A 17,371-nucleotide genomic window follows, 5' to 3' on the forward strand; every position below is an offset into this window, starting at 1 on the left:
GCACTGAGATTTCGTCTCACTCCAACCAAAATGGCAACCATCAATAATACAAGCAATAATAAATGTTGGAAAGGCTATGGGGAAAAGGGTACACTCATATATTGCTGGTGGGACTACAAATTAGTGAAACCACTCTGGAAAACAGTATGGACATTTCTCAAAAAACAGTTATCCCACTCCTTGGTTTTTACACAAAGGACTTAAAATCAGCATACTACAGTGACATAGCCACATCAATATTTATAAAAGTTCAATTCACAATAAACTATGGAATCAATCTAGATACCCTATAACAGATGAATGGATAAGGAAATTATGGCATATTTACATGATGGAATATTACTCAGCCATAAAGAATGGCTATCTAATTCCAAGGAAACAAAGGTCAAATGGTCTCTCTGATATGTGGATGCTAACCCACAAAAAGGGGAAAGAGAAGAATAGAAGTTCAGTGGATTAGACAAAACAGAATGAAAAGAAGGGAGAAGGATAGGAATAGGAAAGACAGTAGAATGAATATGACACAACTTCCCTATGTACATTTATGAATCTCAACATCATGTATATCCACAAGACTGGGATCCTAATTAGAATATATTCCATGTTTATGTAAATATATCAAATAGTTTATACTGTCATGTATAAAGAGAACACACAAAAAAAGAAGCATAGTTAATATATACCCTCTAGCTCATGGAAGTCTAAGAATCTTTTTGCTTCTTCCAGATAGATCAGTCAGCATAAATCTGGTCCAAAGGAGTTTACTGTGCCTTTCTTACCTCACTTCTACTGAATATAATGAATGATTACAAGTTTTCATAACATGTATATCACAGATGCTATAAAAATTATCACAGATGCTATAAAAATTAGCTCATGATATATTTGTACAAATATAAAGGCTTTTCAGTGTTAATAGCTTATTTGTTTTCTTCATGTGTTGTTTTAAGGCCACTGCTCATTTCCCTATATTTGATCAAGCTATTTTTTAAAAATGATCTAATCTAAGTTGCAATTTTAATATATCTTGAAAGGTAATATATACTGAAAAAGGAAGATCAAAGAATATAAATCATTGTAATTTTGCCATATGGTATTGCCTTCCAATTTTCTGTGAAATATAAAATTTACTTTTAATTTTGAAATATAACAAATTGCATCTTTTATATTACCATAATAAATGTAGAGGTAAGGAGAAGCATTTGAAGTTTTCACTAAATGGCTGCAAAACCAGTTAGAACAAGTAAGACTTTTACATGGGTAAGTCTTGAAGAGTATGGATAAGTGATAATTTTCTCACCCTATTTTGAAAATATTAGAGTTATAAAATTGAGAAACTGCTTATCATTTAATGAAGTTTTTTAAGGCAAAATAAAAGGAATATTTATCATTATTTTCTCTTAAAGTTATCTTACAGCTTTATTCCTTAATAATATATTCTTCTTCAGTTTCTGGTACCCCACATATTACCTTGTCTGCAACCATCCCATCTTAACTCTTCCCTTCTTGTGTGTCAGGATGTCATTCCTCCCCTCTATAGTCAAATCCTCTAACCTGTGCCCTGGATCTTATCTTCTCCTTTACTCTTGACTCATGTTCCATAAATTTTCCTTCCATGTTTTTTTTTAATCTCTCTTTATTCTTGGTCATAATGATAAATGCTAGCTCAAGTCTTCATTGACTTTAAAACCCTTCAATGACCTTATAACATTTCTAGCTTATTTTCTCTCCTTTTCTTGAAGTAATTATAGTCCAGTCACATTCACTCTGAAACTGGATTCTGCTTCTACTACCCCACTGAAATTGCTTTGTAAATATTGCTGGTTATCTCCCAAATGCTAAAACTATGGATTCCAAATCCTACCTTCCTTGACATTTCTCAGCATAGGACTCTGGAATGATGTTTTTCTTGAAAATCTCTCTTTCCTTTGCTTCAATGATTGATTTTTCTGGTTTTCTCCTTTCTAAAATTCCACTTGTTTCAATCTGCTTCATTTTTTTTTTACACTTTGATGTGCCATTACCCTTGGCTTTCTCCTATTCTCACTTTACATAAACTTCTTAACAATCTTATTCTCACTATTCCCTGTCTAATGTAGATATAATAGAAATCATGTGTATACATTTGTGTGGATCCCTCTATGAAATTTAAATCATATTCATAAAATGTCTCTTGTGTATACCCTGGTACTACAGTGTCAATTTTTTTTTCTTACTAAAGTTAATCTTTCTCTTGCTCTTCTTATTTTATTTAATCACACACTGTATTCTCAGTCCCCAGGTCAGTAATATCAAAGTGTTTCCCTTAACCATATTTATTCTTCACCTCTCATATATGCTCAGTTATCAATATCTGGGTAGTTTCATCACCTAGATTTTTTTTTAATAAGCCCCCTCCTCTTGACTCTCACTTCCAGTGACTAAATATAGCCCTAAAATTTTGTGAATTGTTAACTGGCATTAGACTTTATTCACTTCCTCTCCTAAATCTGTCTTCAAAGCACCATTGGAATGACTTTTACAGGCATAAAGATTGTTGTGAACAGAATATGGCATATTCCTCCGCAAGCTACCTTTGAACTACAGGAGAAATGCAGGCCCAAAATAATGTTGATAAGAGGAATCCTGGTTACCTTTAAGGGGGGATATTTTGTGACCCTTTTCACAGATCAGATCCCCAAACTTGGGAAGATAAGAATTATTCCTCCTAACCATAAAATCTGTAAGAAATTATGGCTAAGAATACAATTAGAACTGGTCACCATGGACCAAAATAACCTAGAGTTGTTATGGCAGTGGGAACTTGAAAGCCTGATGTCATCTTGCAATCAGTCAAAAATCAAGAGGTGGACCTGGTGGGATTCTCTGGAAACTTCTCTGGAATCCCCAATAAAACTGGATTGCAACCAGGCACTGTGTGGCACATGCCTGTAATCCTAGTGGCTTGGGAAGCTGAGGCAAGAGGATCACAAGTTCAAAGCCAGCCTCAGCAAAAGAGAAGTGCTAAGCAACTCAGAGAGACCCTATCTCTAAATAAAATACAGAATAGGGCTGGGGATATGGCCAAGTTCTTCTGAGTTCAATCTTTGGTACCCACGACATGCAAACAGTAAATGCATGCTGTCCCTCTCCTCTCTGAAGGGACCCCACTACTCTCTTCCTTGAGAGTGTTCCTATTCCTTTTTTCTATCCCTTCAATAAATTTATGTCTGTTATTTTGAATGGCATGTTTGAAATCTTTCTAAATTGATCTCAAGATTTGGGATTTGAAGTAGGGTCTGTTCACTGACTCAGTTTCTCCAAAGGCCCTAGCTCTGTAACAGTCACATGATCAGTCTGAAGCTCCTCCTCCTAGCTGGGATGCCTGTACTCTTTACATCAGCCATGCAGATGTGCTGGCAAGCCTTCACAGCATGGGGCTCTCTTACTCCTGTGGTTAGAGCAAGGTCTTCCTCCTGCTCGAATGCTCACTTTCTGGATCCTTACATGTCCACTTTACTGCATTCAGGATGCCCCTGCTGTATGACACCTGTCCAAAGCATGCCCTGACACCACAGTGTGACACAAGTGCCTTTGTGCTTTGTGTTCGCTCTTCCTGTTTCACCACATGTATGTGGTGTCCCTTGGTTTTAGTTTTCATCCCACTTTTACTATGATCCTCAGTTTATTGTCTCCCATGCTAGACTGTTAACACCCTAAATATTGTGTGGACCTCACATCTGTATCTGCATTGGGTACAGTGTCTGGAATTCAATAAGACCTAACTTGTGGATTTATCTAGTTATTAATTTTACTACCACTGAAAGAACACCATTGATTTTTCTTATTTGGGAAATGAGAACTTGGGCTTCCACAATCACTCACGTCATTTTGGTGACATTGATTACAATTTCTGTGTGTCTGTGTAAAGTACTGTTCATATTCTTAGAATGTGTAAGTATGCTAGGCCCTGAAATATGTTTTACTGAACTTAGATTTTATTTCTTTTAGACACAAAGGTATGGAGTCACATTTCTGAAATGCATGTACATGTGTGTGCATAACTGAGTTTATGCACGTTCAGACAGGAGTGACAGAAAGTGATGTAGTATACACTACAGAGAACTTAACTTATTGATGCACACATGAGGTTTACTATTGGACACTCAAACAATTGGTGATTTTAGTCCAACTAAGAAAAACTACAGGCCACTTTTGTGTGTATGGGGTGTATGGAGGTAGGGATCCAGAATATTTGAGCTGCTAATTTAGCCAAATTAATTCCTTATTAACGCAATTATTTATTTTATCAATTTAATCAAAATCAGCTGTGTTAACAGAGCTCATGGGATCATATATATTCTAACATAGTCATTGATGGCATTGAGAGATGTAAAAACACTATTTAATTTTGAGGAAGTATATTCAGAAGTAAATAATTATACAGACTTTCATCTAGGTTATCACATTCAGAGACCTGGGATCAGAAAAGAGAGATTTTGAAAATAAATTCATGCTAGAATTAATAATTCAAGTTATTTATTTGTTTGAAATTCTCTGGTTACTATAATGTGAAGCATACTCAAATACAAAGAAGTTCCTAAAACAAAATTTTGATAAGTACTCTACATTTTGCCCAATCTGGGTAGTAGTTTCTTGATTCTAATGGACAATGAGGACCATTATGTTCAGGTATGGATATGTAACAACATATAAAGGATGAATCCATAAAAAGTAATGGGAATAATATGATATTCATGTAGGCATCTTACTTTACCTAGGCAGGATTTATGAAGGATTACATAGCTGCATAAATACTGCACAGCTAGATGCATCTATAAGTAAGGAAAATGTGATTAAGAGTAAATAATTGTACAAAAGCAAGAGAGAAGCAGGAAAGTGTTGAATATACAAATTCTTGGCAAATGATGCCCTGCATCCTTAGTCAAGGAAGACAAAAAATTAGTTCTAAGATTTTTTTAGGAGTGGTAGAAGACAAAAAAAAATCAATGCTGCAAGTCATAGCACCTTTAGTGTAGAAGCATGTCTATACTTGGGAAAGGAATGAATTATTCCAGTTACTGTGAAGTACATTTATTCTATAGAGTTTTCCAGAGATAATTCTGCAGTATAAAAGCAATGATGTAACCAACTGCTTTTGATGTTATCCAATATAGTTTGATAATCTATATGCCAAAATTAAAATCAGTACAATCCTGTTAGTAGTGGCATCGATTTAATATGCTCTCTCTAAGTGATATTTTTGTATTGGTTGACAAAAGAATGGGTTGTAAAGTAGAGACCACAAAAATTCACTCATGACTCAAGCAAATAAGGGATATTAGAATAAGGCAAGTAGGTATTAAATATCTTACTGAGCACATCCAAACCAAGGGATATAAATACAATTTTAAAAGTAATAAACCATTTACACAGATTTGGATATGAAAACTAGATTTGGCCAGCAGTTTTCGAATTTTGTTTTAGAGAACTAAGGTGCATGAATATGTTGTATAAACTCCAAAAATGCTGCATAAGTATTGCTTGTCTTAGCCAATGTTTTGTAAGTTACTGAATTAATGATGCCAAGATTTTACTCTCTGGCAAGTGTGTGACATCTAGCTGTTCAGTTTTAGCAGTAAAACAGAGCTATTAAGTAGATAAACTGGGGTAAAAGTGATATTTACCGGCAAAAAATTGAAAGGGAAAATTTAAGTATAAACCTAAACAGAGGGGCTTTCTGGTTGGACTGTTGACATTTCCCTTAGAATGTAATTTTGAACTTCTTAGGCATACATAAAAAGATATTAGAATGTAAAAAAATAAAACCCACAAATTTGATGATTCTACAAAAGATAGGACACAGATGGAGTTTTGTAATGAAAAAAAAAAAAATTCATGAAAATCTAGCATGTCAACAACAAAAAGAAAAGCCTGAATAGGATTTTGAGTCACCTGAAACTACCAGCAATAATTCCTTCCACACATTTTGTAAATGTTCAATTCACAAAAGTAGCACTGGAATAACTAACTGCTCTCCATTGGCCAAAAATTAAAAGTTAACGTGTGTTGGGAGCTGGCGACCGCACCCTGAAAATGGCGCTGGCTTCCTGCTTCTGATGACTTAGCGGTTAGAGTTGTTAGAAGTAAACAACTCCTTGTGGGGCTGGGGGCTGGGCTCTGGCCTGCTTCTGCTGTGCTGTACCTACTAGACTCCTCCACGTGGTGCTAGTTCATTGGCAAGGCTGGGTACTTAAGCTAGGGCAGACCGACCGCTCGCGCTCTTGTTCCTGTTTTCTCATCATGATTCAAAAGTCCTGAGTAAACTGCTGAAAGAATCCTGTGTCATGTTTCCCTTGCTGGCGAGGGGTCGCGACAAACGTGCACTTACCTAGCATGTTATGCTTCAGTTCCAATTTTTCCATTAATTTTTAAAAATTGTCATCACCTATTATTTAGCAAAATCACTTTTTTTCTTTCTCTTTTTCTTTTAATGGTACTGAGGATCAAACCAAGGCCCATCCCTCACGAATGCTGGGTGTTCTACCACTCAGCTACACCCCCAACCCTTTTTATTTTATTTTTACACGGGTCCTTACTAAGTTGCCAATACTGGCTTGAAATCCTCTAGCCTCAGTCTTCTGAGTAGCTGGGTTGACAGGTGTGCGCCATCATACTTAGCTCCTATTATTTTTAGTAAGCACAGATAGTACATTTTTAGCAACAAACCTCACTATTAAATCTATCCCTTTCCTATGGAATTATCGAATTAACCAAACAGTAGCACTCAGTCACTCCTTCTCTCCCACATAATAATTATTAATCTTTATCCCTTCACTTGGAAACATTTTTCTTCTCTAATGCCACTTTGGCCACTTTAAATGGGAGGCATTTATTATGTGATTTAATAATCCATATTCTTCAGATGACCTCAAAATTCCCTTATTATCAATCATATCACACCTAATTTAGTATAAGTCTTATTTGAATCCTTGTTCTGTGTATGGCACAGGTTGAAGATCTCCAAAAGGTACTTGACTCCTTATGGCCTAAGGTTCTACTGCTACTGGACAGGGGATAGGAACCAAACTCATCTTGGGTCATAGTGACTAATGTTAAACTTATTCAAGAAACAAAGGGAAAATTGAGACCCATAGTATCAGGAGTATTAGAAAAAGTAATCTAATATTTCTATACTACAAATTCTTTGACTTAAGAAGGTCAGTGGAATTCAGGGCATGGATTAAGATACCATACCAGACAGTTATGCCCAGGAAGTGACAGATCCAAATATTATTTATTCTTTCCTCAAGATGACTATGCAGTTATGAACCAATGTTATTTCTCCTTCAGGATCTCCTCACCTTCAAGTGTTTGATACTTGATTATCTTTACTTAGTAAAACTAACAGGGTACATGAATTGTCATGTACCCCTGGATTGTCCTTGTCCCAGAGAATCAATGACTTTGATTTTCATAAACTTTCAGGATCTCAAGTTCTTTTATAATTTGATTTTTAATCTAATGATGACCTTTTTCTAGGATTCACAACGAAAGTGCCAAGACAAATTTCATAACCCTCTTATTGTTCTATCCTCTGAAGGAATAAAACATATTGAAGAAGAAAATGCATTTTTTCAGCAAATTCTCTTTCTTCCTTCCTTCCTTCCATCCTTCTTTTTTTCATTCTTCCTTATTATTTATTATTTAATGATTTTTCTCATGAAAGTACATCATTTATTTCTGAGTGACAAAAAGCCATTTATATCTTCTCTTAAATAATTATTAAAAGAAAATGCAGGAGATTTTTAGGTTTTCTTGGCTATTGTATACTAGGGATTCCTACATTTTTTAAAATTGACCTGACAAAACAGTGACACAGATTTATGTTTGAGAAAACAAATATGAACATATATTTTAAAAACTAAATTTATCACTTTAACTCTCTCTAAGTGACCTGTCTGACTACTTTTTGTGCACAATCTGGCTATATCCATGATATTTAATCCTTTTGATTCTGTGGGGAAGGATTTGCCACCTGTTTATCAAACACTTGTCAAGTTCCTAGAGGATTCTGCTGATAGATAAAACCTTAAAGTCTCTTTTAAACCTAATAGTTCAAATATTATAATGCTGCAAAGTCTTTGTTAAGTTCTGAAAGTATGAGTGTATCTCAAAGAGCCAGCTTACATATGAATATTTTTTTCTTCTTTGGAAGTTGCTACCCATCACTATGGCAGTTTGAATGAAGTCAGTAATGTTTATTTCTTTACTAGAAAGAGAGAGAAGAAAGAAAATAAATTGCTAACAAATTCAATTTCTTTTTCATTTTAATACAAGTTTAGTTTCTGAGAATTGCCAATGTTCCAGGAGGGGTTATTAGAGATTTATTTGGATAATGCAGAACTGAATGTGCTTGCTAATGACTCATCAAAAGTGAGAAACTGTCAAGATGGCAATGCCAGAAAAGATCTCAGTTCATCCTTGGATTGAGGTGGGCAGGGGGCAAAGCAACAGACCTGATTGCCTATATGAGAACATTAAGTTTCCAGAAATGAGAAAGTTAATATTTACAGAGTTGACATCTCATTCATACTGGACACTTTAGGAGAAGCAAACCTAACCTCAGTAGCAATCCTTGAAGGTCTTTCCTTTTAACTTTTTTACCAAGAAAATATTTTTTTGAAGTTCATCAGACCTATTTTTATAAAATTGTAATGGGGGACTACATTTGTGGCTCAGTGGTACAGCACTTACCTAGCACATGTGAGGCACTGGGTTTGATCTTCAGCGCCCACATAATAAATAAATAAAAGTATTATGTCCATCTACAACCAGATTTTTTTTTTATAAAAGATAATAATACCAGCTGGGATTGTGGCTTGGAGGTAGAGCACTTGCCTAGCATGTGTGAGGCACTGGGTTCGATCCTCAGCAAAACATAAAATCAAAAATAAGGATATTGTATTCACCTATAACTAAAAAAATAAATGTTTTTTTAAATGATAATAAGAAGTAGATTCATATGCATAGGAATATCATCTGTTATCCAAGACACTGCCATTTTGTAAGCAAATTTATCCAAATAATATACAGGACCCATGTGATACAGGCAATACTATCTTCAAGTTCTAGTCAGTCTTTCCTCTGTCTCTTCCCAAACAGTATATACTGATAGGGACTTGGTCTTAAGAAATGGCAAAGAAAAACATCTCTTGAAAAGGAGCTTATATTACTGTCATCAATTAGCAAAGAAAGTCTATAAGCCTCTAAATACTAAAGTAACACAAAGTAAAAAAGGTGCACTTACTTTGTTAGACAATAGCATTTTAGAATTTTCTATACAGAGTTTTGCAAAACAGAAATAGACAATAGAATTCAATTTTCTCATAAGCAGTTTATGTATCTGAGGAAGTGAATTTCCACAATAATAAACACTAGTAGAATTTATAGTACATATTTGGAGCATTTAAGTATACTAGGAAGCTATTTGATGATAAACAAACTACAAAACCCAAATGGTACTTTGTTTCATGCACATGTTGATCATCTTTCATAAATCATTAAAACAAGGTAAAAGGAATAAAGAGAACAAAGAAGATAGAAAAGGAAGAAAAAGAGAGGGAAAGAAGGAAAATGGTAGAAAAAGAAAAAGAAAAAAAGAAAAGTAAAATATAATTTTTATCTTCTAGATGAAAATGAATATAGGATATGTGATGTGAGAAACATGCTTAACTGCCAAAAGAATGGGCTGGAAAACTTGAGGTCCAGCTAAAAATAAAATGTGAGATTTGAATGACAATCTCACAAAATTCAGCGCCTGGTGGTCAGGCACACTCAGAGCAGTTACAAGCAGCATTTTAGCCCCTAGAGCATAAGATCCCTCCCCTGGTTGCTCATGGCTGAGTACTATGGAATGCATAATCTTCCCAAACTTCCCCTAGGTCTTATGGTCTCTTAAATAAACCTTAGTTGTTCCCATTTTCCTTTGTTTTCTTGGGTCAGGAAAGTCTTCTTGTGGCGAATGCATTCTGAATGAAGCTCTTACTTCTTTACCTAAGTTACTATTTCTGAACAGAGAAATTTCTATCTCTGTTGGTCAGATCAACTCCTTGCCCCACCTCCTGTTTATCAAGGGGCTGTTGAGGTGCAGGGACTTTGGATCTGCCACATTCATAGTCTGTGGTGTTATTTTGTGAGTTAACTGCTTACAACTTTCCATTCCACTCTATTTCCCCTCTGGCTGCTTTTCATACATCCCAATTTTATACTTAAGGCTAATACTGCATTCTGAAAAGAGACCACCGAATTTTCTATTTCTCACATGTGAGAAGGAAGAATCATGGTCGACAAAGTTCTTAGTATGCCCCCTTTTTGATGTATATAAAATTCATTTACGGATATTAGTCCACTTGTCAGAGATTATATTTCTATTGGTTTGGGATGAAGTCAAGAATTTAAAGAAGCAATCCTTTAGGTTTGGCTGAAAACAGCCTGAGGACCTGGCTTTGAAAAATACCTTTCTATTTGCCAAGGAGAGGGAGGGGAAGTTCAGATCACAATTCAATTCTTTTTATTAGCCCTATTTTATTCTTACTATTGTCTCTTTTTCTCAGGGTTGATATTTTGAATTGTGGGTAATTTCAGCTTTTAAAAGTACTCTTTCCCCAAATACATTTTTACTTTAAAAAGATGGTTCAAGAATGATGATGTCTATTGTTCTGTTTATATAAATTTGAGCCCTCTCTGTTTATTTTCTCCAGTGGACATGTACTTCCTGGAGGATTAACGTTCTCTTGTGCATTTTATTCTTTGTAGTTCTTCATCAGAATAATTCAATTTCTGCTTAGAAATATCTTACAATGTCTTATATAATTTACTAAGTATCCGTGATAATCCACAGGTAATAATCATTACCCACTTTGGGTTCAATAATGTATAAGCTATATTTATTCCCGGTAACCTGAATGTTGCATGAGGGTAAGGAATTTTGGCACTTCATTTTGCCGACTTGGAGATATTTTTGTATTTCTATTACCCTCAGAGGAGGTTCAGAGGCAGATGTAGGGTTAAGGAATGGATTATATTGACTCAGAAGCAGGTGGCAACTTTGTTTCTTTGTGTGCCCTTTATACTACTCTGCCACCTGTTCATAAGTTATTCTTCTGGTTCTTTTCAAATTAAGGAAATAAGTAACAATAGAGACCAGCCATGCTGTTAAAAACAATTGATCTAATTTTCATTCTCCTTTGTCTATCGTTTCAATTCTTCTATTTTAACATTTAGTAAACATAAAACAAGACAGAAAGACACACATGGCTATTAATTTTACTATAACAACTAGAGAAGAGAAATGAAGCTCCTACTATTGAGATGTAGTTTGAAATGTAAAATAATGACAAGTGTGCCTCAGGCACATTTCAGCTTCACAGATCAATTCTAAAGAGCCCCAATTCCCTAAGGATCTTTGTTCAGGTTACAAATTCTGCCAGTAAATCTCGAAATAAGATGAGATTTTTCTATCTAAAGCTGATTCCTTCAGAGGCTTGAAATGCACTTTTTGAACAGCTTCTTTTCTGCCAAGTTCTTTAATGGTAAATGGGAAACAGAAGTACCTAGAACTGGGACATAAATATTCTAGACTTTTGAATGTACTTCCTTTCATTTCACTTGATTTATGTTAAATGCGTGGATATACCAGCTGCAAAGTGGAAATCTTTCTGCTATTTCCTAAACTTTTTTTTTTCCTCTTAAGAACTGCTTTCTCAGAAATTATGTACTTTTTCCATTTACCTTTTCCCATTCCTGCATCCTGGGGCAGGGGTGTGTGTGTGTGTGTGTGTGTGTGTGTGTGTGTGTGTGAGAGAGAGAGAGAGAGAGAGAGAGAGAGAGAGAGAGAGAGAGAGAGAGAGAGAGATGGATGAAAGGGAGATTGGAACAGTTATTATGACAATATTGTTTGAAAGTGTAATACCTGAGGGGAAAAATGAAGAACTAAAGGATAGCTTTATAGTCACTAAATTATCATGAAATTTAGCTGACTTTTGATAAATTGGCCAGACCTTATGAATAAAATGACTTTATGAAATAATGAAAATATATAAAAGACTGATATGAATCTTATCCTCTTTCCTCTGATAATAAATAGATTGAGGACGAAAGGGCGCACAAGGAAGTCTTGTCCTCCAGTTTGACTTTCCTTCATATTACTTATTTTGCGTACCCCCCTTTTGACTCTCATGTTCCATTTTTTGAGACTACAGGATTAACAGGAGATTGACTTAAAATCATAGCACTTTAGAGAAAAAGGGGCAAAAGGGGTTAACGTTGTGTTTTCACATGCAGAAGAGATGGAAAGATGGAAAGGGGAGGCAGTCCTCTGGAGCCCCTTCTATAAGGGTATGATTCCTGGTTGCCACAACTAAATCACCTCCTCATAGCCCCAGCTTCTAATGGCATCACTTTAGCATTAAGATTTCCACATGGAAATTTTGGAGGGACATACACATTCAAGCCTTAGGGTAAGATAACAGAAACCCCTGATGTGCCCATTTCGATCCAGGTTTATATCTGTTATCCTGATACAACTATTACTAACACCTTTGTTCACTCTTAAACATGAACTAGTTTTGTATGACAAATGACAAGGGCATTCCATGTGGAAATTCTATATGGAAAATAAGGTATAGAAGTTAAGAGATGTGCCCAAATTTGAATAATTATTCACTTCTGTCTTTAGGGCCCAAATTCAAACCAGCTGACGCTTTTCCTAGAGTTCTACTTATAGCACTTCAGGGTTTTCTTACTTTATATCTCTTTGCATTGCAATTCATGAATGATTTTAGAACACAGATGGAAAGGGAAAATCCACCACCCCCTAAAATAAATGAGGCAGATAAATTCTAAATTCTCCAACATGAACCATCTCCTACCTGATAGAAACCAAAATGTTCTGTTTACTTCCTTTTACACTAGTGTATATTGTCTTTTTTTGACATCAAAAGATGTGTATGGGATTTTTTTAATAAATGAAAAATCCACAGCTGTTATAGACTAGGGGTAACATAATTCATTCACCATAAGAAAAATCAATCATTAATCAAACAGAACTCACTGTAGTCTTTTAGTTACCCAGGACATACCAGCTGCAAAATATTTGCTTCCTGCTATTTAGCTCTGGGTAGCAGGATCTTGCTGTTAATGGGTAATTATGTGCTACTAAAATGAATTGGTACTGAATGTCTCCTGAACCTCTGGTTGGAAGGACTTGAATCTGAAGATTGTACCCCATCAAGGCACCCAATGAACATAGGGCAAAGGGGTAAAAGAAGTCTTGTTGTTTCTCTATTCATTTCCTAGGCATTAGGCATTGGGCAATCTGTCAGGCGTCTGCTCCATCTAGGCTCTGTGTAATGATCTGGGAGGATCACAAAGTCTAATCTGACACAATGGCTATGTAAATGTCATATGAGTCCCTTGTACATTTGCCTGAGGGCTCCTTGATAGGGCACATTTCAAAAACGATAAAGGTTATAGCACCCTGTGAAGGATTTATGCCATGCAGTCTACTGGCCATGATTTAGTTTTGTAGCAGACATTCCATTTTAAATTTAGGAATTAATCATTTAGCAGAGCTAGTTTTATTGGGTACTATAGAATATACAGGAAAGAATAAGGAACGAGATTTTTGTACACCATTGATTTTGTTAAATGAAAATAATAAATTCTTATATTTTTTCTACATTTGATATAATTCTATAATTCTAGTAAGGAGATATTAAATTAAGCAAAATCCGCTTTTGCTTTAGAATGGTCCAAGAACTTTGTAATCAAATAACTTTGTCAATTAATCATTAATATAATCCAACATTACAAACACCTAACTCTAAAAATCAAATATAATATTCTTATATTGAATACTCACATAATTTATGGAGTATCCTAATAACAATGGAGATTCACACATATACATACATTTAACATACACATAGTAATTATTATCCCCAAACCAATTTGTAAAAACATTTCTGAAACAAAATAATTGTTTTCACCTCATAAACAATAAGGCACCTGAAGAAACTTGAGACGTGTTCATCCATTAAAATTGCTCTTTCATCCTGTAAGCCCAGAGTTCTCATCCCAGCCATGTTAGAATTGCTAGGACTGCTTTTAAACAATACCAACACCTGAAAAACTCACCTCCTTTCTTCTTGTGTAGGAAGCTATGGAGAAAGCATTACCAAAGCCCACATTTGTAAGATACATGGCACAATCTAACATAAAGGCAAAATACTCATAAGAAAGTAAAGATCAAAGCATGTTAAGAAGCATGTTGACACAAATTTAGGAAGGCAATAATTAGTCTGGGGGATCTTGCTATATTTATCGCACATTATTTGAAGGAATTAATAAAGTTGTGAGAATTGAATATTGTTGAAAGATACTGAAATTTGTAAATCTGAAAATAGCATGAAGTAATTTTAATAACTGCTGTTTTATTTCTATAAAAAATTACTATGCTGTTCATGTTCATCTAATAAAGCAACTAACCATCCCAGTCTGTCTAGGCCTAAAGGATTTCTTGGAAATGAGACTTTTAGTGCAAAAATTGGAGAACTCCTATCTACTCAAAACTCTAGAGCAAAGGACTATCCTAAATTTGATATGCACTTTTCTCAAGTAATCTTTACATTTTACAACACATACAAATATACATGTATATGTATATAAGATATATTATATACTAATATTATATAGATTATATTATATACTTTTAATATTCATATAATGAAATCCTACTATATGCATTATCCTTCAACTTAAAATTGTGTTGTGTATGTAAGATTCACAAGATTCAGCTGTTTTATATATATATATATATATATATATATATATATATATATATATTCAAATATTTTAAGGGCCTAATATTATTTCATTACATAAGTACACTTTAATTTATCCCTTCTCTTCCATTGATGAACATTTAGATAACTCTTCAACTTTTGGCTATTTAAGATAATCTATGTATCTATTTATCTATTAGTCATCTCCATAAGTACATGTGAGATATCCCTAAAAAATGTACCAAGGAGGAGTTGATTGATAATGAGGGATGTTCACCACTTTCTGACATATCATGAAGACCAATGGACATAACTATTTATGTACCCACCAGCACAACATGGATGCCTCAATTGTTCTCTGTATTTCCCAACACTTTTCACTTTCAGCGTTTCAGTTTTTGTCAACCTATGTGTGAGAAAACTTGTATTTTTGTGGCATTTATTCATTTCCCTGAATATTAGTGAGTTCAAGAAGATTTTATTGCACTTTTTGACTATTTTGTTTTTCTCTTACATGAATTTTCTGCATAGATACTGTGTCCATTTCTTTGCTGGGCTGTTTGTCTTTTGCTTGAATTTTTACAAGAATTTTTATATGGCATAGATATTAATTTGTCAGTTCAACTTATTCTCTGTGGTCTGTCTCATCAGTTTGTTATAAATATGTTTAAACTTTTAAAAAACATTTTTCTCTTTATAAATTATGCTTTTAAATATTGTTAAACAACATTTAGGCACTCCATGTGTTTATGTTTGATTTGAGATATGTTGGGATTGAACTCAGAATCTTATGCATGCTAGGCAAGCACTACAACAAAACTACATAACTAGCTTGCTACATCCCAGCCCAATGTGGTCTGATATTGCTGTTTTAAGTACTAGAGTTTGAACCCAGGTCTTCTCACATGCTAGCCAAACTCTATCACTGAGCTATTCCCACAACTTGCTACCCAATGTATTTTCTTCCAAACATTTTGAAGTGGTCTTTTCCAAATTTAGGTTTTTGACTTACTAGATGATTATCATGAATGGTATAAAGGAGTCTTATGGGTAGAAGTGTGCCTTCTCCAAGTTCCTTCATGAAGTTGCAGCCTCAGTATCTTAGAATATGACCTTATTTGGAGGCAGAATCTCTCCAGAAGTGCTCATATTAAACTGGGTCATTAAAATAGGCCTTAACCCAATATGACTGATTTCCTTATGAAAAGCAAAACTTGTGGACAGATACAGCACATAGGAAAATACTATGGACAATAAAGGCAGAAGCCAACAAGAACTTACCCAAGACCATCAGCAAACCACTGAAGATAGGAAAAGGGGATGGAAAAGATGCTTTCCTAAAGCACTCAGTGGAACCATCTTGGAGTTCCGACCTCCATAACTATGACATGGTAAATTTCTATTCTTGCAGTCCCTTGGTTTGTAGTACTTTGTTATTGTAGCCCTTTCAAATTAGTGGCTTTATTTATTAATTAAGTTTTCAATATTGTAGATTGATTGTCCCAAATCCTTTATAGAACACTGTCTTTTACTTGCATAATTGAATTATCCTATTTCTGTGAAATAATTATTTTCCACACATCTGTATATTTCTGATCTCAATACTTCTGAAATATATATCAATCTGACCTTGTGAATTGCCTTATTTAATTTAGTGAACTGTTTTATTTACTATAGCTTAATCACTATTGCTTTGTGGTACTGTGAGATCCTTCCACCTACCACTCTACCTCCAAAGATTTTATTTTTCACATTGCTAATCCATATAAACTTTAGAATAAACACATTAATTGTGATGGTTTAGATATTAGGTGTCCCCCAAAAGCTCATGAGACAATGCAAGAATGTTCAGAGGTAAAGATTAGATTACAAGAGCTATAACCCAATAGGGGGTTAATCCACTGATATGGGTTAATTGGGTGGTAACTATAGGCAGGTAGATTGTAGCTACAAGAGAGGGTACCAGCGGGGTGTACATGTGGGGTTTATATTTTGTTCCTCATGAGCAGAGCTGTCTTTCTGCTTTCTGGCTTTCATGTCCTGAGTGCTTTCTTCACCCACACCTTTCCACCATGATGTGCTGTCTCGTCTTGGGCTCAGAGCTATGGAGGCAACTGACCATGGACTGAATCTCTAAAACTGTGAGCCTAAATAATCTTGTCCTCCTCCATGTTGTTCTCATCAAATATTTTAGTCAGAGTAGCAAAGGACTGACTAAGAAAGCCTTCTTTCTTTGGGTCAAAATATATTTTTCCTCTTCTATGTTGTTAGGGCTTTTGGTCACAGTGAAAAAAAAAAAAAAGATAACTAACACATGAATTTGACTAAATAAATAAATAAATAAATTTTAAAGAGAGCCAGCTTCATTTGAAATGGAGACAACTGAATATTTATGATAGAGTATTTCTATACATGATACTTCATATCTCTCAATTTGATATCCTAAAATAATTTTAATAAAGTTGATTCATTTCTTTCATACAAGTCTATGGTATCTTTTGATTGATTCATTCTTTATTTATTTATTCATTTTATTTGTATATGAC

Source organism: Urocitellus parryii, chromosome 4, assembly GCF_045843805.1.
Source record: "Urocitellus parryii isolate mUroPar1 chromosome 4, mUroPar1.hap1, whole genome shotgun sequence".
In the NCBI taxonomy this organism is placed as follows: Eukaryota; Metazoa; Chordata; class Mammalia; order Rodentia; family Sciuridae; genus Urocitellus; species Urocitellus parryii.